Source organism: Pan troglodytes, chromosome 6, assembly GCF_028858775.2.
Source record: "Pan troglodytes isolate AG18354 chromosome 6, NHGRI_mPanTro3-v2.0_pri, whole genome shotgun sequence".
NCBI classification, from domain to species: Eukaryota; Metazoa; Chordata; class Mammalia; order Primates; family Hominidae; genus Pan; species Pan troglodytes.
The window spans coordinates 151,593,668-151,616,315 of NC_072404.2; the positions used below are offsets into that span (position 1 = coordinate 151,593,668).

Below are 22,648 nucleotides of genomic sequence, written 5' to 3' on the forward strand. Positions count from 1 at the left end.
CCTCCGCTGGTGATACCCAGGCAAACAGGGTCTGGAGTGGATCCCAGCAAACTCCAGCAGACCTGCAGAAGAAGGGCCTCACTCTTAGAAGGAAAACTAACAAACAGAAAGTAATAGCATCAACATCAACAAAAAGGATGATCATGCAAAAACTTCATCTGAAGATCACCAACAGCAAAGACTAAAGGTATATAAATCCTTGAAGATGAGGAAAAACCAGCACAAAAAGGCTGAAAATTCCAAAAACCAGAGTGCCTCTTCTCCATAGGATCACAACTCCTCACAAGCAAGGGAACAAAACTGGATGGAGAACGAGTTTGATGAATTGACAGAAGTAGGCTTCAGAAGATGGGTAATAACAAACTCCTCTGAGCTAAAGGAGCATGTTCTAACCCAATGCAAGGAAACTAAGAACAATGATAAAATATTAGAGGAATTGCTAACTAGAATGACCAGTTTAGAGAAGTACATAAATGACCTGATGGAGCTGAAAAACAGAGCACGAGAACTTCATGAAGCATATGCAAATATCATAGCCAAACTGATCAAGCAGAAGAAGAGATATTAGAGATAAAGCTTGAAGACAAGATTAGAGAAAAAAGAATGAAAAAGAACAAACAAAGCCTCCAAGAATTATGGGACTATGTGAAAAGACCAAACCTACATTTGATTGGTGTTGGCATACCTGAAATTGATGGGGAGAATGGAACCAAGTTGGAAAACACACTTCAGGATATTATCCAGGAGAACTTCCCCAACCTAGCAAGACAGGCCGACATTCAAATTCAGAAAATACAGAGAACACCACAAAGATATTCCTCGAGAAGAGCAACCCCAGGACACATAATCGTCAGATTCACCAAGGTTGAAATGAAGGAAAAAATGTTAAGGGCAGCCAGAGAGAAAGACTGGGTTACCCACAAAGGGAAGCCCATCAGACTAACAGGTGATCTCTCTGCAGAAACTCTACAATCCAGAAGAGAGTGGCGGTCAATATTCAACATTCTTAAAGAAAAGAATTTTCAACCCAGAATTTCATATCCAGCCAAACTAAGCTTCATAAGTGAAGGAGAAATAAAATCCTTTACAGACAAGCAAATCCTGAGGGATATTGTCACCACCAGGCCTGCCTTACAAGAGCTCCTGAAGGAAGCACTAAATATGGAAAGGAAAACCAGTACCAGCCACTGAAAAACAAACCAAAATGTAAAGACCATTGACACTGTGAAAAAACTGCATCACCTAATGGGCAAAATAACCAGCTAGTATCATAATGACAGGATCAAATGCATACGTAACAATATTAACCTTAAATGTAAATGGGCTAAATGCCCCAATTAAAAGGCACAGACTGGCAAATTGGATAAAGAGTCAAGACCCAGGAGTGTGCTGTATTCAGGAGACACCCCATCAAGCTACCATTGACTTTCCTCACAAAATTAGAAAAAACTTCTTTAAATTTCATATGGAACACAAAAAGATGCCATACAGCCAAGACAATCCTAAGCCAAAAGAACAAAGCTGGAGGCATCATGCTACCTGACTTCAAACTGTACTACAAAGCTACAGTAACCAAAATAGCATAGTACTGGTACCAAAACAGATATATAGACCAATTGAACAAAACAGAGGCCTCAGAAATAACACCACACATCTACAACCACCTGATCTTTGATAAACCTGACGAAAACAAGCAATGGGGAAAGAGTTCCCTATTTAATAAATGGTGGTCGGAAAACTGGCTAGCCGTAGGAATAAAACTGAAACTGGGCCCCTTCCTTACACCTTATACAAAAATTAACTCAAAATGGATTAAAGATTTAAACAGGGCCACACACAGTGGCTCACACTTGTAATTCCAGCACTTTGGGAGGACGAGGTGGGTGGATCATGAGGTCAGGAGATCGAGACCATCCTGGCTAACATGGTGAAAATTTTTTGTGAAAATACAAAAAATTAGCTGGGTGTGGTGGCAGATGCCTGTAGTCCCAGCTACTCAGGAGGCTGAGGCAGGAGAATGGCGTGAACCCAGGAGGTGGAACTTGCAGTGAGCCGAGATTGTGCCACTGCACTCCAACCTGGGCAACAGAGCAAGACTCCATCTCAAAAAAAAAAAAAAAAGATTTAAACAGAAGACCTAAAACCATAAAAACCCTAGAAGAAAACCTAGGCAATACCATTCAGGACATAGGCATAGGCAAAGACTTCATGAGTAAAACACCAAAAGCAAGGGCAACAAAAGCCAAAACTGACAAATGGGATCTAATTAAACGAAAGAGCTTCCGCACAGCAAAAGAAACTATCATCAGAGTGAATAGGCCACCTACAGAATGGGAGAAAATTTTTGCAATCTATCCATATGACAAAGGGCTAATATCCAGCATCTACAAGGAACTTAAACAAATTTACAGGAAAAAAACAAACAACCCCATCAAAAAGTGGGCAAAGGATATGAACAGACACTTCTCAAAAGAAGACATTCATGCATCCAACAAACATGTAAAAAAGCTCATCATCACTGGTCATTAGAAAAGTGCAAATCAAAACCACAATGAGATGCCATATCATGCCAGTTAGAATGGCGATCATTAAAAAGTCAGGAAACAGCAGATGGCTTTTACACTGTTGGTGGGAGTGTAAATTAGTTCACCTATTGTGGAAGACAGTGTGGTGATTCCTCAAGAAATACCATTTGGCCCAGAAATCCCATTACTTGGTATATACCCATAGGATTATAAATTATGCTACTCTAAAGACACATGCACATGTATGTTTGTTGCACCACTATTCACAATAGCAAAGACTTGGAACCAACCCAAATGTCCATCAGTGTTAGACTGGGTAAAGAAATTGTGGCACATATACACTATGGAATACTATGCAGCCATAAAAAAGAATGAGTTTATGTCCTTTGCAGGGGCATGGATGAAGCTGGAAACCATCATTCTCAGCAAACTAACACAGGAACAGAAAACCAAACACCACATGTTCTCACTCATAAGTGGCAGTTGAACAATGAGAACATATGGCCACAGGGAGGGGAACATCAAACACTGGGGCCTGTCAGGGAGTTGGGGGCAAGGAGGGATACCATTAAAAGAAATACCTAATGTAGATGATGGGATGATGGGTGCAACAAACCACCGTGGCACGTGTATATCTATGTAACGAACCTGCATGTTCCACTCATATAATAAAAAAAGTGAAAAAAAGCATTTTATTAAAAATATTTTGACAATGGTTATTATAAGTAACTATGTTTCCATTTTTCAACCTCGTTTGACTATAATTGCATTAAACAAAGTACTGTAACTTGAGAGAGAAATACTTATAATTTGTGGTTTTATGAAAAATCTTGATTAAAAACCTTTTTGACTTTCCAAAAATTGAAAAGTGAATGACACAGCTGACTGGGTTATAAATCCTTTTGCAAGTCAGGTGTTTTCTAGTTTTAAACAAATTTAAAATCAAATTTAAGAGTTTATTAATGTATGGCCATAGGTCACTATAAGATTTTTTGGGGGGGGATATATATTTCAAAGAATTGTATAATATTATTTTAAAAAATTTATTTTATTTTCATATATTTACTTATATGAATATGTTTTCTTGAGCTTATATTCATACAAATGAGTTACCACTCAAAAAAACCTAGCAGAAAACTTTAATAGATAGAGTATTTTGGTAATAGGAAATAAAAATAACTTGTATTTTGTTTACCAATTTTAATTCATTTTTATTTAACGTATCTTCTTTTTTCACACAGAAGTATGTCAAGATAATACACAAAAACTTTGAAACTTGAAAACATATTACATAGGATAAAATGTTGTGAGGCAAGTGAACTGGAAATTTGAATTCATGAATAAAAAGGAATGATGTAGAATTGTGACTACTAAAAAAGATATTTTCTAAATTTGCTGTTTGCTAAAATAGCAACTAGCAAATAGATATTTGATAAAATAGCAAATAGCAAATAGATATTTGATAAAATAGCAAACAGATATTTGCTAAAAAGTGCATGTAGTGGCTATCATCTATGTCAAGAAAGTTACTTAACAGTTAAACTGATTACAGTGATATTTATGTAAATATAATGTTAAATATTTTGGGAAATTTTACATTGGAATATACATAGAATAATGTAGAAAAATATTACTTGTACAAATCAATAACTTTTAATGAATTTAACACTCTTCCATATAATTTTAAAACCCAGATTGAGTCCGCATGCCAAGAGACTTCCTCATGATACCCCATGGTCATTAACCTCTCTCCAAAGGTACCATGGTTTGACTTTCCTAACTTCTGTCACTGTACATTAGTGTAACAGTTTATTTATTTATTGGCTGTGTAACAGGTTTATTTTTATGTCAATGTTTTAAAAACATTGGAAATTACAACTTTATAACTGCTTCAGCTTATGATAAAAATATAGACATTGAAAATATCTGAAGGTCCATTTTTTAAATAAAATTAGGAGTTATCTGAGCCAGTGCAATATGACAAGAAAAAAATGAAGTGGGAGGATTTTCAATAAGGAAGGAAGGAGGGAAGAAAAGTAAGAAACACAGAAAGAAAAAAGATGTTGGATGTGTGTAATATGATTGACTATGTCTTAAGTTCAAAAGAATCTTGAAAATGTTGAAACTAAACTGATCTAGAAATTTGAAAGATGACTGAGAGGAAAAACTTGTTTCTATATGGACTTGTGATGAATATATTGCTACTATTCTTATTTCTTACTATAAATATTAAATTTAGATGAAAGAAACTGAAATCTTACAGTCAGCATAATATTTATAACATGACACATTAACAACATGACACAGTTGCTAAGGTAGCATAATTGTTTGTCTAATTTTTATCAAAGCAGAAATAAACTAGCTTGAGGTTTTTAAATAACAGTTTACATAACAATAAACATTCAGTTGGCTCATGATTCTGTTGTGTTCAGCTGACTTGTGCTGGGATAGACAGGTCTCTGCCAGGCTTCTCATGTATTTATGGTCAGCTGAAGATTTACTGAATGGGGCTGGGCATGCTCACATGGAGGGCTGGAAGGCTATTGGCTGATCGAGGCTGGCCTTAGCTGGGACGTGGCGGTAACTGGGCTGTATTCCAGTCAAGCTAGCCCAGGCATATTCTTTTGGTGGTGGAGGAGGTTGAAGAGTTCAAGAGTTTTAAATTAAACAAAACAAAACAAAAACAGTGCAGAGTTATAATTATCCTAATCAAAGATGCCTCAAAATTTAAGTGTATACACAGATACGCCAGAGGGAGATTCATTCTAATGTCTGCCAAAAAACAAGTTAAAGTGACAGTACAAGTTAATGAGTTGATAGTCTCTAATATATTACCATTTGGTGTATGACATATTTGGGTGTGCTAGTCTTTTAATTAAAGTTTTTAAAACATTTACAATTTATTTAAATAATGATATTTAAGACAATTTTTTTTAGGATTCTTTGGAAAAAAATTCACAATCCTCTAATGGTCAATGGAACATGACTTGAAAATGTCAGTAATTCATTTCATTGATGAAAAAACTGAGACCCAGAAAGACTAAGTGACTTGTTCGAATGCTACACTTATGAAGCTGCAGATACGTGATGAGACCCCCAACCAGCTATGACCCATCTGATCTTTTTCTAACACGCCACAAAATGTATCTATGGGTAATCCCTATGCTTTTCTGTTTAAGTAAAAATATAAAGTGATATAATACCTGGAAATAACTTGACACAGTAAACAGAAGGGTTGAGAACAAATACAAAATATTTTTTTTCTAAAATTGTATAAATATCTGATGAACAGGCTGGGTGTGATGGCTCACGCCTGTAATCCCAGCACTTTGGGAGGCTGAGGCAGGCAGATCACCTGAGGTCAGGAGTTCGAAACCACCCTGACCAACATGGAAAAACCTGGTCTCTACTAAAAATACAAAATCAGCTGAGCATGGTGGTGCATGCCTCTAATCCCAGCTACTTGGGAGGTTGAGGCAGGAGAGTCAGTTGAACCTGGGAGGCAGAGGTTGTGGTGAGCCATTGCACTCCAGCCTGGGCAACAAGAGCGAAACTCCGTCTCAAAATATATATATATATGTGTATGTTCATCAGATATATATTTTATTTATATATATACACACACACACACTTTTGAAAAGAGATATATGTTCTATGCATTATGAGTTACTTAAGCCATTGTGTTGGCAGTACATTATATTGCAAACTATTCAAGTCTTAATTTTTATATTTATCAGCACATAAATTTGATCATGTGTGAACAATGGAATATACGCAGTTATATGCTAGTAGATATTTACAACTGTTTCTCTGAAAACCAAAAGTAGCCATTATTGTAATGTGTATTAATTTTTGTGATATAAATATTCCCATTATGGCTGGTTTCAAACTGCCAACATGATGACAGTGAACACAGAGTTGGGAAGAGAAGCTCACAGTAGGTTCTGGTCAGCCAGTGAGAGTCAGCTGCAGCATGTCACTCACCCTTTTTCCTAAGTTGTTTGTTGTAATGCATGCCCATCTATATGAATTCCTCAGTAATTCAGACTTACTCATATGCATTGGAAACTTGACTGATATAGAGCTCTTCCTCAAGGATTCTTAGTTGTGTTGCTATTGTCATCATGATGCCATCTGCAGCTCTATCCCTCTCCTTACAAGGCAGCATAATGTGGTTATGCTGTAAATGTAACTTCTGAGACTATCTCCATATATGAAAACCAGAATAATAATACCCGCCTTTTCTATTTCATCATGTATTGAATATAAAATGCTTTACAAATAGTGATTAATTTTATCTTCCCTCTTGCTTTCTGTTTCCCTTTGGCACAATACTTGTAATCCATGGCCTTAGATCTTCAAACTCAGTGAAAGTTATATTCTGAGATACTTGAATTTAATGAGATTTACCTAATGAAGACAACTTACCTTTGATTAGCTGGTAAAATCTTTTGTCTAGCTCTAAAAACGGCAGGGTTGCTGTCAGCTAACCATGTCCTAACCCTCAGCTTTGTGGTTGAATGCTTCGGTTGCTTCTTTTTCCAAATCAATGGAGCCAATTAGTTCACTGATCTTTATGAAAATGAAAATAACAAGAAGAGTTGCATTTTCTATCTTCCTCTTACCTATATGAACATTTATCAAAACTGACCCCAGTTTATTTTTAGTGAAGTGTCAACAGGTATGTGTATGTTTGAATGTATGTATTTGGGATAAGGAAGGCATCTGAGAGAGGACTCTATGCTTAAAAAGTAAACTTTATGGAGAAAGATTCTAATATTTCTAGAAGCTAATTCTTACTTGTGTGCTATGGACAATAGAAATATTTGGTCTATTTCACTTACTTCCCTTACCATATGTTGTTTTCCTTGCAGCATTTGGTGCTACTGTTGACTAGCTCCTTGAAATATTTTTCTTGATGGTTTCCTTGACACTGTTCTCATAATTCTCCTCCTACCTTCTCAGTTTATCCTTATCAATTGATTTATTGGATTCCTCTTTCTTTGCCTGTCCTTAAAATACCATAAATTTTTGAATGACATTCATTTGTTTTTTCCTTCCCAATTCTGCATACCTTTCTTAGCCACACATAGTCTTACCATCTTTCTGCTCCTGGAACCCCACCCTGTTTTGCCTATGGTCCCCACATTCACTTACCATTTCTAACTGGCTGTTGCTCATGGTATGTCATGATAAGTAGGAGGAGAAAAGTGAGCTTACTAATTCTCTACTATAACTTTACTGTAATTTCCTTGGTTCATAAGTGGAAATCAGAAATAAAGTTACCTTTAACAAAGATTAAAACAAACTTTACTGAAAAAGAATGGTATTGCCAAATTATTGTATCAGTCTTTACCAGTGTTGAGCTTTAGGTTTATTTAATTGTTACATCACTTGGTTTTCTCTACTTTTAATGACTAGTACATATGGAATAAAACAACCATGTTCTTGATGGGTGATATGGTTTGGATTTTTGTCCCCACCCAAATCTCATGTTGAATTGTAATCTCCAGTGTGGGAGGAAGGGCCTGGTGGGAAGTGACTGGATCATGGGGGTGGTTTCTAAAGGTTTAGTACCATCTCCCTAATGCTGTCTTGTACAGTTCTCCCAAGATCTGCTTGTTTAAAAGTGAATAGTACCCTCTGTCCCCTCTCTCTCCTACTGGCCATGTGAAGATGTGCTTGCTTCCCCTTCCCCTTCTGCCATGATTGTAAGTTTCCTGAGGCCTCCCCAGAAGCAGAATCCTGTAGAGCAAGCAGAACCACAAGCTGATTAAACCTCTTTTCTTTGTAAGTTATCCAGTTTTGGGTATTTATTTATAGTAGGGTGAGAATAGACTAATATAGTAGGTATGGAAGGAAAAGGATTTTGTTGAAAAGATTTTGAAGTGAGGAAAAACAAACTTGAAAGCACATTAGACTACATCTTCTTGTCTTTACTTGGTCTCTCCTTTCTATGTCCTCTTTCAGAGAACTAGGTTGGAGTTTTAGTTTTCCTTTTCTCCCAAGTGTAACTTGGAAGTCATGAAACTTCAAAATCTATCTTGAGTTTTTAGGGAGGATGAAAGCAGTTCAGAAATGTTCTCTCCTTCCTAGTCAGCTGTACTAGTGTTAATTTTTTTCATAAAGTATAATGCAAAATTGTGTCTAAAAACATTTTTTAAATGTATATCATCAATTTACTGAAAGTTATGTCTGCTTACAAATTATATAGTATCCTAGTCCTCTTCCTGGAACTGTAGTTTTGGTGGTTTTTTTTGGTACCATTCATTTATATGCTAAATGTGGTAGAAAATGTATAAAATCATAGCAGGTAAACTTTCTTGTCTGTGTTTTGATCTTGCTTTTTAAATCTGCAGTCAATTAGAGGAAAATGTTCTTAATTTCTTAGTTTCTACCAGTTACCTGCCTCTCTCAAATGCATCCCCAGAACCTAGAAGTTTATTGTGCACTGTTCTAATTTGAAAGCTGTTGTCATCTAGTTTTATTTTCTAAGACTAAAGTTTAGAATCCTCTTGATTCACCCCACAGGTTTTCATTCAATACACACATTGACTATCTTCCTTATGTTAGTCACTGTGGTAGGTGCTTAGAATACAAAGTTGTGTAAGTCATGGTCCCTGTCCTCAAAAGTACCTCATCATCCAGTAGGGAGACAGGCATAAAAACAGGAAATTACATTACAGAATGATAAGTGCCATTAGAAAGGAGAGCACAAGGGACAGTGATCCAAGGAAGAGAATTAATTTTGCCTGGAGAGTAGGGAGAGCTTCTGCCTTAAGGAAGGTCGTGCTTGAATTATTCCTTGAATGATGAGTGGATTTAGTACTCTCTGTTCAAGAGTTTTGTCCCAATTAACAGGTTGATACCAAAGAGGCCAGGTCTTCCCTTCAATGGAGGACATTAAAATGATTCTCAGTTAGAACATAATGTGTGTTCTGATACAGTTCCTCTGTGGAGCTAGTCCTTAAAGTTATATAAATTTGTAACTCCTAGTTTAAGATGACTCTTGAGTTACACTTTGGGTTTTTATTTCCCTACTGTCTGCATATGGATTTTCTTCTATCACTCAATCATCATTCTCTTAATGCTTTTAAAAGGGTTATTGTGGTAGGCAGAATAATGATCCCTCCTCCAAAGATGCGCCCCCAGTCTCCAGATCCTGTGAATATATACTTTACATGCAAAAGGGGCATTAAAGTGGCAGGTAGAATTAATTATTGCTAGTTATCTGACCTTAAAATAACATTATCCTGTATTAATTAGGAGGGCCCAAGGTAACCAAGGGTTCTTAGGTGTAGAAAAAGAAGGCAGAGGGCTGTCAGAATGATATGATGTGGGAAAGACTCGACTGGCCGTTGCTGACCTTGAAAATGGAAGAAAAGGCCACAGTTAAAGAGTGCTGATAGCCTCCAGAAGCTGGAAAAGGCAAGGGAATGGGCTCTACCCTGAAGCCTCCAGAAAGAATGCAGCCCAGCCAACACCTTGATTTTAGCCCAGTGAGACTCATTTAGACCTTTTGACCTTGAAGACTGTAAGAGAATAAATTTGTGTTATTTTAAACCATCCAGTTGGTAGTAATTTGTTACAGCAGCAATTGGAAACTAATGCAGCTGCTAAAGTCTGTCCTCAATTATTACTTATCATCTTACACATTGCTCACACTCCATTCTGCCTCATGGCTTTACAGAGCTCCCTTGCTTCTTTATACCTTCAACTGTCTACCAGGGCCCAGATTCTCCATGTTCATTTGTTAATTAAGAAATCCTTGCCTAATTTCTATTTATTACTGTCTCAGTACAAACCAATATCTAGCATCTCACATTTATATTTTCTCATATTTCCTTCTAAGTTTGCCATCAGGTCTCAAATTCCAATTATTGTATACCTTGGCTCTTGCCAATATTCCCCTCTCACCCCCCAAGGAAACTAACCTTCCTTATTACCCATTCAATCTCATTCTTCTTAGAAAGATTCTATTAATTGAAAAATAACGTGGTGCATTGGGAGCATTTCCCGATGGAACTAGGTGACTAATCCAGGGTCCAAGATTACTCCTCGTCTACTGCAAAATGAAAAAGTTCCTTACAAAGTAGTGGTAGGGGTTGGGGGAGAATAGGCATGGGCACACATTGATCATGTGTGAACATACTTCCAAACTGACTATCTGTTTTGGGGTACAGGTCCAAGTTGCTGTTCTCCCAGGCAGTTTTCATCATTCCTAACCCATGCCCATCATGGTTTGGTATACCAAGGCATGGCAGTGGGGATGTGCCTATTAAGAGAAGTATGTCTGAAAAACACTGCTATGGGAGACAAGTGGGCAAAAGTTCAAATGAGAGGAAGCTGAAGGAGAAAAAAGTTCTTTGGGGGCAGTTTTAGACCATAGACCTGGACATTCTGGGATCTAAAGAGTTTTACTGATGAGTCACTCATGAGTGAATCAAAGCAACTCATTGCTCTGCAAAGTTCTTAGAAATAATGTGCTCTCCCCAAATTGCATCTTCTCCATACTTTTCTCCCCAAAGGAACATGTTCCTTTAAGTTACAAATCAGGAGAAAATGCCTTCCAATAACGTGCTGGTGGGAGAAACAGAATCTAAGTCAGAGTGACCCTCAGAGGTAATGTTTATTGATACATTTTAAGTTGTTGTAGTCCATGTCACTTTTCTTTTGCTGTATCTTAGAGGGAATCTAAAATACAGTCCTCATCTTCCTGTCCTTATGTTGCAGTATGTGGTTTGGTTTCTTTATTTCAGTACTTAATTTGCCTAAATTTTATCTTTTTATTTCCAGTTTCAGAAACTATCTAATGTTCTAAAAAGTGATTTTAAATGTGGGAACAACCTGGAGTCCTTGATTAAAATATCAATGGATAGTACCAATTTTTTTTAAGTATGGTAAGGGTGGTTTTTAAAAAGTCAGTTCTATATTTCAAAAGCATGAATAAAATACTATAAGGGGAAATGATAATTTCCTGGCTGTGGCAGGAGTTGAAAGTCGGTGGCTGGGGTAGGTTGGGCACATTGTAACTGAAAAAAGAAGCCAATGAAAAAAGAACTGAAGCAGAGAGGGTGAACTAGAAATAACACAGTAGGGGATGAAGGACAAAGCGTCCATAGTCCCAGATCCACAGAAGAATGCCATGGATATTCTTAACAACAGAAAGATAATATTAAGAAATAATTTCAATTTTAAGTAAAAGTAATCAATAGGGAAAGAAAATAACAAAGGCATAATCTAGAATGATGTATCTTATAAGCTGGGAAAGGAAGAGGGACAAGGAAGGAATTTACTCATCTTGGGAACTAAAGAGTGGTAACCAGATGCTCACTTGTTCTAGGAATATAATTTTGGCCAAGTTAATCTTACAGTAAAACTCCAACCTGAGAATAATATTGATAGATATGTGTCAGACACTGGCCTATAGGATATATATGTAATCCCTGTGTTAGTTCATTCTTGCACTGCTATGAAGAAATACCTGAGACTGGGTAATTATAAAGAAAAGAGGTTTAGTGGGCTCATGGTTCTATAGGCTGTACAGGAAGCACAGCAGCTTCTGCTTCTGGGGAGGCTTCAGGAAACTTACAATCATGACGGAAGGTGAAGAGGAAGCAGGCATGTCTTACATGGCTGGAGAAGGAGCAAGAAAGAGGAGGAGGGGAGATGCTACACACTTTTAAATGACTCGCTCTCATGAGAACTCATACAGTACCAATGGGGTATGGTGCTACCTGTTCATGAGAACTCTGCCCCCATGATCCAGTCACCTCCCACCAGGCCCTTCCTCCAACACTGAAGATTACAATTTGACATGAGATTTGTGTGAGGACACAGATTCAAACCATATCAATCCTCAAAACAGCCTTATGGGGTAGATAGTGCTACTATCATCTACATTTTTAGCTGGGAATATTGAAGCATGACTACTGGCCAAAAATGCCAGTGCTTATACGTAGTGGATATGAGATTTGAACCCAGACCACCCAACTCCAAGGTTAGCAACTGTGCCACACTGCCTTGGGAAGAGCCTTTGGACAGTGAAATTGTGGGACGATGGTTTGTTCTAGGAATGGACTGATACATTAAAGACTGAGCTGTCCTCTGTCACGACGGCAATGGGATGAGAGTTGAGGAGCAAACCTTGTTTCATTGAAGCAAGGTAACAACAACATAAAAGAACAAAGACAGCCCATCAGTATTTGCAGTGTAGAACTCCATCCTAATTTTTTGGGCGTTTTAACCATCTGCATAATGCAAGGTTAGTGAGTAGAACTTGGGGAGGAGAGGAGAGGGGAGCTTGGAGCAGGATTTCAGAACCAAAGGTTCTCAGGAATTGGTGCTATGATCAGAATGGAGAGGTAGAGTCCAAGAGGTGTTACTGAAACAGCAGGGGTTTGGTCTAGGTCCTGCTCCTCGCTGCACAGAATGCCAATCACTGAGATGACAAGTATTGCCAAGGAAAAAGGCTTTAATCAGGTGCTGTAGCCAAGGAGGTGGTTGCTCAGTCTCAAATTCAGCTCCCTGACTGACTAAACTAGGGCTTTATATAGCAGGGAAGAAATGTAGCAATATGTAAAAAAACAGGAACTGGGTGCGAGGGGTGCGGAAGGAGGCATCTGGTGTGGTGATCTGGTGAGTTTTAGTTCTGTGATACTTTTTTGGAGTGGCCTGAATGTCTTTTCCTGAGGAAGTGTATTAGTCTGTTTTCACACTGCTATGAAGAACCACCCGAGACTGGGTAATTTATAAAGGAAAGAAGTTTAATTGGCTCACAGTTCAGCATGGCTAGGGAGGCCTCAGGAAAATTCCAATCATGGCAGAAGGTGAAGGGGCAGCAAGGCACCTTCTTCACAAGGCGACAGGAAGGAGAATGAACTACCAAACACTTATAAAACCATCATATCTAGTGAGAACTCACTCACTATCATGAGAACCGCATGGGGGAAGCCACCCCCATGATTCAATTACCTTCACCTGGTCTCTCCCTTGACAAGTGGGGATTATGGGAATTATGGGGATTACAATTCAAGATGAGATTTTGGGTGGAGACACAGCCAAACCATATCAGGAAGGAACTCAGATAAAACAAATAGAAGTTTCAAGCTTTAACAACAGAAGGGTCAATTTCTATGTTTATCCCATAGATGGTTTGTTCTAGGAATGAACTGATACATTAAAGATAGAGCCGTCCTCTATCATGACAGCAATGGGATGAGAATCTATGGGACTGCCTATGGGACTATTGGGTCAATTTCAGAGGGAGATCCAGGACTATGTTGTGAACAATAGCAAAAATTACCATAAAGGATTTGGATCTTTTTGAAGCTTATTAATAATAAAAGTAGCCTTGATTTACCTCTGCTGTGAAGCTTCCCACCACAGGCAATTTGGGGGCTGCCAAGTTACAGGATCCAGGGGTTACCATTCCCATAGAATATTAATCTGTCTGGATTTATGCATAAATGGCCCTTTTGACTTGTATGTGTCAGTAGAGAGGAACTTGCAGAGTTTGCAGCAACTGCAGTTCCCCTTCGTGACTTTGGAAGATAGGGATGCCTGGTGTCCTCATGCTCTCTATATCTCAGAACCCTCTTGAGTTGATAAGGACTTTCCACTCTATATCTCAGAACCCTCTTGAGTTGATAAGGACTTTCCAATCAGCCTTTTTCATTATCTCCTGCCTACTTTAACTTCAGACACATTCACATTCATCAGTCTTGTCTTATCTGAACAATGAGCGGGGACTAGTACCAGGCACAATGGAAGAGGTAATATTCAGAGGCTTTAATTATATTCACACTGGAGGAGTCTCCAGAAAAAACACTTTGCAAGTCATAAACTATCAGCACCAGCGCTGCCACACACTTGTTTTTAATTATTGATGAGCAGCTGGTTTGGTCGTGGGATGCCTTTCAGGGTATCCTTCAAGTGTTAACTTTGCAGCACCGTAGTCCTGGCTCTCTGGACAGAGTTGCTCTAGCCGGGTTACTTTGGTCAGAGTTAGAAGGAATAAACACTGTCAGTGTGATGTCACAAACATTCACTGAGCACGTTCTATGTGCCAGGGTTTGTTTGTGGTTCAATATTCTGTTTGGGATGAGAGAAAAATGGTCTCTGCTTTCAGGAGCTCACAGTGAAGAAATGAGGAGGAATATAGAAGCAAATTAACACAAATCAGCATGAGAGGTGCTGCGGAGGAGCTACTTTAAGGGGGCAGAGGAAGGTGCGGTCAACATTTGGGGAGCTCTGACGGTCACCCAGAGAAGCAGATGCTTGAGCCGGGTTCCTCTGGTCTTATCCTTGTAGGTCTCTCCATCTGCATGGGATCCCTCTATCAGAAGGTATTGACCTTGGCTTCAGAATCACCTGGAAAGCTCTGAAAGACCTCAATGCCTAGACTGCAGCCCAGACCAACTAACACTCCCTGGGGGTGGTACCCAGGCATCTGTATTTTTAAAAATTCTGCATGTGATATTAATGGGCAGCCGAGTTTGAAAACCACTGTCATAAATCGAGAATTCAGTAATTCAAAAATAAGAGTTAGGAAGATGACTGTATTATGGTTTGGAGACTGTTACTATATTCTGAGAGGGCTGGTAGAGAAAAGAATATTGTTGTTCAGAGGAGATCAGTGGTTATATCTAGCCAGGTTCAAATACAGGAGCATCATAGAATTTTACTAATGCAGTCGGCCCTCCATATCCATGGGTTTCACATTCACAGATTCAAACGACCGTGAACCAAAAATATTTTTTTTTAAAAACCCATAAAAATATAACAGTAAAAAGTACCAGTAAAAACAATGTGTAGTATAACAACTATTTACATAGCATTTATACTGGACTAGGTATTATAAATAATCCAGAGATGACTTAAAGTATATGGGAAGATGTGTGTAGGCTAAATACAAATACTGCACCATTTCATATTAGGGACTTAAGCAGACATGGATTTTGGTATCCTCTGGGGTCCTGGAACCAATCCTTGTAATTACTAAGGGATGACTCTATAGTAAAATTGGGAAAATAACATGAGCTACTTATGTTATAAATAGGCATGGGAGCTAGGAATGGGATATGAGCTGTGAAGCAACCTGAAGTTAGTGATTTTTACATATGTTTTCTATCTCCCACTCCTAAAAAATCTTGGGAAAGCCTGCATCTTAAAGTATATTTAAGAAGAAACCAGAGAAGTTCCACCTAAGAATGCAGAGAAAGTGCATACATTTAAGTGTCAAACTTAAAATTATGGAAATTGTTTGCAGATTGTACAATTCTATAAATCCATTTTAGATTTTTAAATTAGTTTCTAAACCTACAAATTGTTTGAAAATAGGCCACCTGGGGCTCACATATACATGATTACTTCAGTTAAACAATAATGATGATAATATTGGTCATATTATATTTATAGCATATCTCAATATATCAGTACTTATCATATTTTATTTAATTCCCAGAAAAGTCTTATAGAGTAGGTAACTATGATTTTTTCTCAGTACTTAGATGAGACTATGAGGCACAGAAATGTTAAAAAAAATTGTCTGGCTATGGGGTCCCAAGTAGCCCAAGTTGGGATATAAACCTAGTCATTCTGATCTTCTCCACTCCTTGTTCTATCTCTCTTCATTGTGAAAAGGAGTGGCTTGATGTAGTTCAAAAGGAAACTGGTTTGAGAATAAGAAGATAGGATTCCATGTCTGATTGACCTGCTCTGTGATCTTGAGTTAGTCACTCAGCCTCTCTGAACCTTACTGTCTTCTTTAAACACTAAAGATCAGACATAATATGACATTACAATTTTCCTTGTACTAATGAGTTGCAGAGGGAATGCATGTTGGAAATCACTTTAGAATCTCACAGATATGTCATTCTTCTGAAGGGCATCATTAAGACATATATGTATACACATACACGCATATACTCTCTCTCTCTCTGCGTGTGTGTGTATATATATAGTGTATATATATGTGTGTGTATATCTATAGTGTATATATATGTGTGTGTATATATATGTGTGTATATATATAGTGTGTATATATGTGTGTATATATATATAGTGTGTGTATATATATATATAAAATGTATATATATATCATGTATATATTGACAGGTACATGTATATTTTTTTCCTAAAACAAAGAGTATAGGGATTCACTTTGCATTTTTGTGTAAGTTTTATAGATAACTATTTTTCTTTTGTCAGAAAATACCACTCATCTTCCCCATCCTCCTCGTAGTTGTAGAGAACTTGCATGAAAGTCAGGTGCACCAGACAGGTTTAACTTTTTTTTTTTTTAATGCTAACCTGTGTCCTATAGAGGATGCCCCATCTGGCTCCTTGATCCTTTGTGATCTAGATGGGTCTTTTTAGCTCTTGATCGGAAGCAGAATCGTTCTGAAACAAGCAGCTTAGACCCTTTGGGAAATTAATCAGGCAGAGGAGGCAGTTCTGAGTCTCTAACAGGTACATTAAGGAGCATTCTGAAGCTTGTCTAGCTTGACAGGAAATTGCCTGGGGGAACTCTAAGAAATCCAGACAGGCTTGGCTAAGGCAGGCATTGAAGTTTGCAGTTGCTTAGATTGTCCTATATTGTTAGGATATAGAAAAACTTCAGTCCTAGAAGATGCAATCCATTTGGTACATGATATTGATGGTACTGCAGATATTAATAACAAATTAGGTGGGTACTGGAAGGTCCTCAGTGTGGCCCTACCCTCTTATAGGGTCCTTCATGCTCTTTCCCAGCCTTCTCTCCAAGCTAAACAAGACTTGTTAGACAGATATGTTTATGAAGCTAGAATAGAACTGTGGCTCTTGAGGAGTAGTGGTATGTGATTATCTCTGGTAGGTGGTAGAACAGTAGTGAGTGAGTGCCATCCAGGAGGGGGCCAGAGGGGAGCAGTGCGGCTACCTCCTCCCTCCCTGCAGCCCCAGGTCCCATGGTCTTCACAGTCGCGGCCACTGCCCTCCGTCAGCGCCTCACCATCTCTCAGCGGGACAAGTGCCACAGAATCTTGACTGTTTTGGAGGCTCTCCTTGGGCCTTCCTGGTGTCAGTCCAACCTCTTCATCATGACCAGGGCTGTCTTACCAAACACCAAGTTGGTCACCATCAGCACCCATGGATAGCAGGATAAAATCTAAACTCCTCAGCATAACATCAAAACCCCTTCACATCTGACTTCAATCTTCCTGGTCCCCCTGGAGGGGGCTGGATCTCACAATAGTCTTGTAATAGTCCACTCTCCCATCTTGACTGATTGCTAATCTGCCTGTAGGGAGCCAGAAAAGACAAAGATGAAGAAACTGGGCCAGATGGAGACCAGTCATGCTCTTCTCTGTTTCTCCATTTTACCTGCCCCTTAGCCACCCAGACACTGTTTGCAGTGGCTCCCACCTTCTAATCTTGAAGGAGTTTACTTCTTTAAAATCCACAACTCCTGTAGTGCTTTCTCACTCTGTAATCTGTATATCCCCACAAAGCAAGAAGACTTTTGTCAAATCTGACCTTCTGTAATTTGTGTTTAAAAAACATTGAATATGAGTTTTCAAACAACTATGTATAACTCCCACTTCCAAAGGACAATCTGAAACAACTCTTGTCTCCTCCTTCCTTAAGAGTCACATCAGGAGGTTTTAATGATACATTAACTCATCAAAAAATATTAATTAAGCTTCTAAGATAGAACTAGAATTAAACTCAGATTCCCCACTATCTACTTCGCACAGACAGTGTTTCATGCTTGCCTCTGGCTTTACTCTGTTGGCTGCCAACCGTTGGCCCCAACGAGAGGGGGATTTACAGTGAAAATAGTGGAGCTTACATTTTAGGGCCTATGCTTTGACTGTGTCCTTCCCAAGTCTCTGCAAATAGCTATAGCAATGTGATACATGGTTACATGTTTGTAAAGCTGGTAAAAGTGAGACATTTTAACTGCATTAGGACCAGAGTCTCTTTCTCTTCTGATTTCCCTTCTGTGATACCTCCTTTGGTGACAGGAAGTGCTAGAATAGGTATTCGTAATTTCAATTGAGGATACATTCAGTGAGTTCAGTGGGATTCATTAATGCACTTTACAATCACTCCTGTGTACAGTTAAGTTACTGTGTATGGTATCATGATATTCTTACGGAGCGTCTGGAACCAGAATCTCTTGGGACAGGGCCAGAGAGGGCAGGCTTCATGAGGTCTGGGAGTAAGACTTTCAGTTGTGTGTATGTTTGTTGGCTTATCATTGAGTCCCCCGAACTGCATTGGCTCAGAGTAGGTGTTTAATAAATCTCATGAAATGAATTTTTATGCACAGGAAGCCTTGAGAATGACTGTTTCTGCTTATTTAATATCTTATAGAGCAAGACTGCAGATCAAGATTTTCCAACGTGGTGCTGACTTTTTTGAGACAGTTAATGAGAACTAGGAAAGTCCTTGCAGACCATCCAGTCCAGTGGCTTTCAAATGGAAAGTGTGAAAGGACAACAGAATTACATGGATTCTTTTCTGAACTGCTTTTTTCCAGTGATGCCATATTCTATAAGACTTCATGTGAAGGTGTGGAGGATGGGTAATGTCTGAATCTTCCAGGCAATGAGAGGGATGGTGTGAGTCTGGAAATTCTTTGTGATGGTCTGAGACTCCCCTTACTCCAGTTAAGAACACTGACTTAATTCGATCTGTTTTTTTTTTTAACAAATGGCCTCTGAGACCTAGAGCAGTGAGGATAAGGACTCTTACCCAGTTACAGAGTGGAGTAAGGGCTAGAACTCAACTCTTAAAAATTTCAAATGCAATGTTCTTTCTACAATATTGTGCCTACTTCTTCACTTCTGCTTATAGGCAACTTCCTTTTCCTTTAATTCTCTAATATTTGGAGGGCACGTCACAACTTATACACTTGCTCTATATTGTTTTACATTGCTTCTCATGGTTTCTCATGCGTAAGTATAGTATTTTCTTATATTTTAAATTTTCTAAGAACAGGTAACATATTTTAAACTCCCCTTGCAATTATGCAGGTAACTAACACATTGATGATAAGCTAATATTAAGAGAGCAAAATAGTTGATGATTAGTTTATTAGTATCTCACAATAATCCATTTGATGTGCTAAGGTGCTATTAGTTACAACATTTCAAGTATACCTGCAATTCTTGTTAGAAATATTATCCACCTTTTGAAATACATGTTGATTAAAGACTAACATGGGCTGTGGGCATAGGTACAGTAACAGCATACCATAGGCCAGAGAAAGAGTTGACTTTGGAGGTCCAAGATCAAGAAGCAGGATGTCTAACAGGGCTCTTGAGAATTCTAGGGCAGCCAGTACTCAAAAGGCAAGATTTGATTGTGAATGATTTCATGCAACTCCGTTGGTTAATAAGCAAATCCTGCCCACACTTGTGGATAACATGGAAGCTACCTGAGCAGGTAAAGGCTAAGACAGAAGATCCATGAACAGAACTGGAGTTTTGATAATTCACCAGGAACTTGGTTACTTTGTTGTACATTTTATGCTTTTATATTTCTTCTTCTCTTTCATTTCCATGCAATGTATTTATAACGTGTAGCTAGATTTTTAGATTACTGCCAGACAAATTCAGTCAATTTAATTAATTAGGCAAATTAAAGTGAAAATTATTTTTTAGGGGCTGTTAAAATTTATAAGATGTTAGCACATTCTTCTCGGGTGCTTTTATTATTATTATAAATGTTGTTTAATAATTAGCCATGTGTTAATTGTTAGCTTGGGGAATGAGTTACATGTTTAAAATTGGGAGAAATCATTTTGGCTATGGCTACCTCTTTTAATTTACTTACATATTTTTTTCCCATCACACAGTGTTTGACTTTTACAACCACATAAATTTTGATTAGAACCTGAAATAATTCAGTAAAACAAGATGATGATTTTTTGTTCTGCTCAATCTTTGTATCATAACCTTCACTTCTCAATGCTCAAATGATGGAATGAAAAATGGACAATTCTTGACTGCATCGTGCTGCCCTTGTGTTGCTGTACTGTTATTTCACACTTGATACATTCACATTTTTTCTATTCTTATGAATTTTCTCAAAAATTGTACTCTAAAGTGCATGAGGACAGAGACTATGTCTTTTTTATTTTATTTTATTTATTACTTCAAGTTCTTGGATACATGTGCAGAATGTGTAGGTTTGCTACATAGGAATACATGTGCCATGGTGGTTTGCTGCGCACCTATCAACCCGTCATCTGGGTTTTAAGCCCTGTATGCATTAGGTATTTGTCCTAATGCTCTCCCTCCCCTTCCTCCCAAACTCCCAACAGGCTGGTGTGTGATGTTCTCCTACCTATGTTCATGTGTTCTCATTGTTCAATTCCCACTTATGAGTGAGAACATGTGGTGTTTGGTTTTCTGATCTTGTATTAGTTTGCTGAGAATGATGGTTTCCAGCTTCATCCATGTCCCTACAAAGGACATGAACTCATTCTTTTTTATGGCTGCATAGTATTCCATGGTGTATATGTGCCACATTTTCTTTATCCAGTCTATTGTTGATGGGCATTTGGGTTGGTTCCAAGAAGAGGAGAGAAAGAGACTATGTCTTATTAATTCTATTAGGTTGGTGTCTTATTAATTCTATTAGGTTGGTGTCTAATTCTATTAGGTTGGTGTCTTAGTAATTCTATTAGGTTGGTGCAAAAGTAATTGCGGTTTTTGCCATTACTTTCAATTGCAAAAACTGCAATGACTTTTGCATCAATATAATAAATGTCTTGTAGTAGTAGTTTCCAAACTAGCCACATCAGAATCACCCAAGGTGTCTTTTAAAAAACCTAGAATCTAAGATCTCAGCTTGGGAATTTTGAAAAGTTTTAAGAAGTGTCTCAAGATTCCGATTTTTTTAAAAGCTCATCCAGATAATTTTTCTGGACAGTTGATTTTGAAAGTCACTGGTCTATAGCATGAAACACTGCCTTGCATTTAGTAATTGCTCAAAGTGTTCTTTTGTTTATTTTGAAACTTACATCACTCAAGAGAGCCATGTAAACCAGGTCTAGCATGTTTACTTCATTATTTTCTCTTCTTTTTATTTTATTTTACTCTAAGTTCTGGGATACATGTGCTAATCATGCAGGTTTGTTACATAGGTATACATAGCTTCTGCACAGCAAAGGAAACTATCATCAGAGTGAACATGCAACCTACAAAATAGGAGAAAATTTTTGTGATCTATCCATCTGACAAAATTCTAATAACCAGAATCTATAAGGAACTTAAACAAATTTACAAGAAAAAAACAAACAACCCCATCAAAAAGTGGGTGAAGTATATGAACAGACACTTATCAAAAGAAGACATTTATTTTCTCTTCTTGGTGCTTTGCCTTGCTTCACTGACTACCTGACAAAAACCATTTCAGATGCATTCTTTTTTTGTTTTATGGTGCATATTGACAAAATAACCAAGACTTTTTATTGCTTCTTCAAAACTACTTGAAAAATCTGATGGTGCTTTTTAAAATTTGCATTAGCGCTTTATGGTACAAGACCATCCTGTTGCCTATGTTTTCTGGCTGGAAGTGTTGGATATATCTTGGAAGACCGATGCAAGACAAATGTCTACCCACATTGACACTGTCCTTTGGATCCTGGTGGCTGCTGCTGTTTTCAGAGTCTTCTTCCACTTTAAACATACTCTAAATGATGTATTTGTTCCAGGAAGCTATCTTATCTCTGATTACTCTCTGCTGCCTGGCCTTCTGATTGCTTCTCTTTCCAACTGCCATTTTCCAGATCATCATATGGCAGTCATCCATTCTTGGCGCATGGCCAGTCCATTGAAATTATGACAGAAAACTCTGCAGTTGTCAACTGCATGAATGATTTGCTTTAGCATTGAGTAGTTTAGTTTCGTTCCCATATTTGTTATGGGTTACTCTGTCTTGCAATTTTAAATTCAAAAAGCATTGTTTCCAGCATTGAGGAAACTTTTCAAGAAGCTTAATGTGTTGGTTGCTTAGTGTACTTAGGTTCCTAGAGGTGTGTAGAAATGTGTTCCTGGCTTATACTTCATGGGTCATGAGTAGAGTCACTAAAGGTTAGGAACAAAAAATCAAAAGATGAGAGAAATGGG

At 38.0% G+C, this 22,648-nt stretch overlaps 2 long non-coding RNA genes across 4 annotated transcripts in view; both read left to right on the plus strand.

The window, feature by feature from the left end:
- The window catches only part of LOC107975956 (uncharacterized), a 345,182-nt gene that overhangs the window by 131,610 nt on the left and 190,924 nt on the right, over positions 1-22,648 (plus strand). The window lies entirely within an intron of this gene.
- LOC107975955 (uncharacterized) lies at positions 14,582-15,210 on the plus strand. Its single transcript, XR_001719527.3, has 2 exons — positions 14,582-14,717; positions 14,838-15,210. It is a non-coding gene; the product is annotated as an uncharacterized LOC107975955 (long non-coding RNA).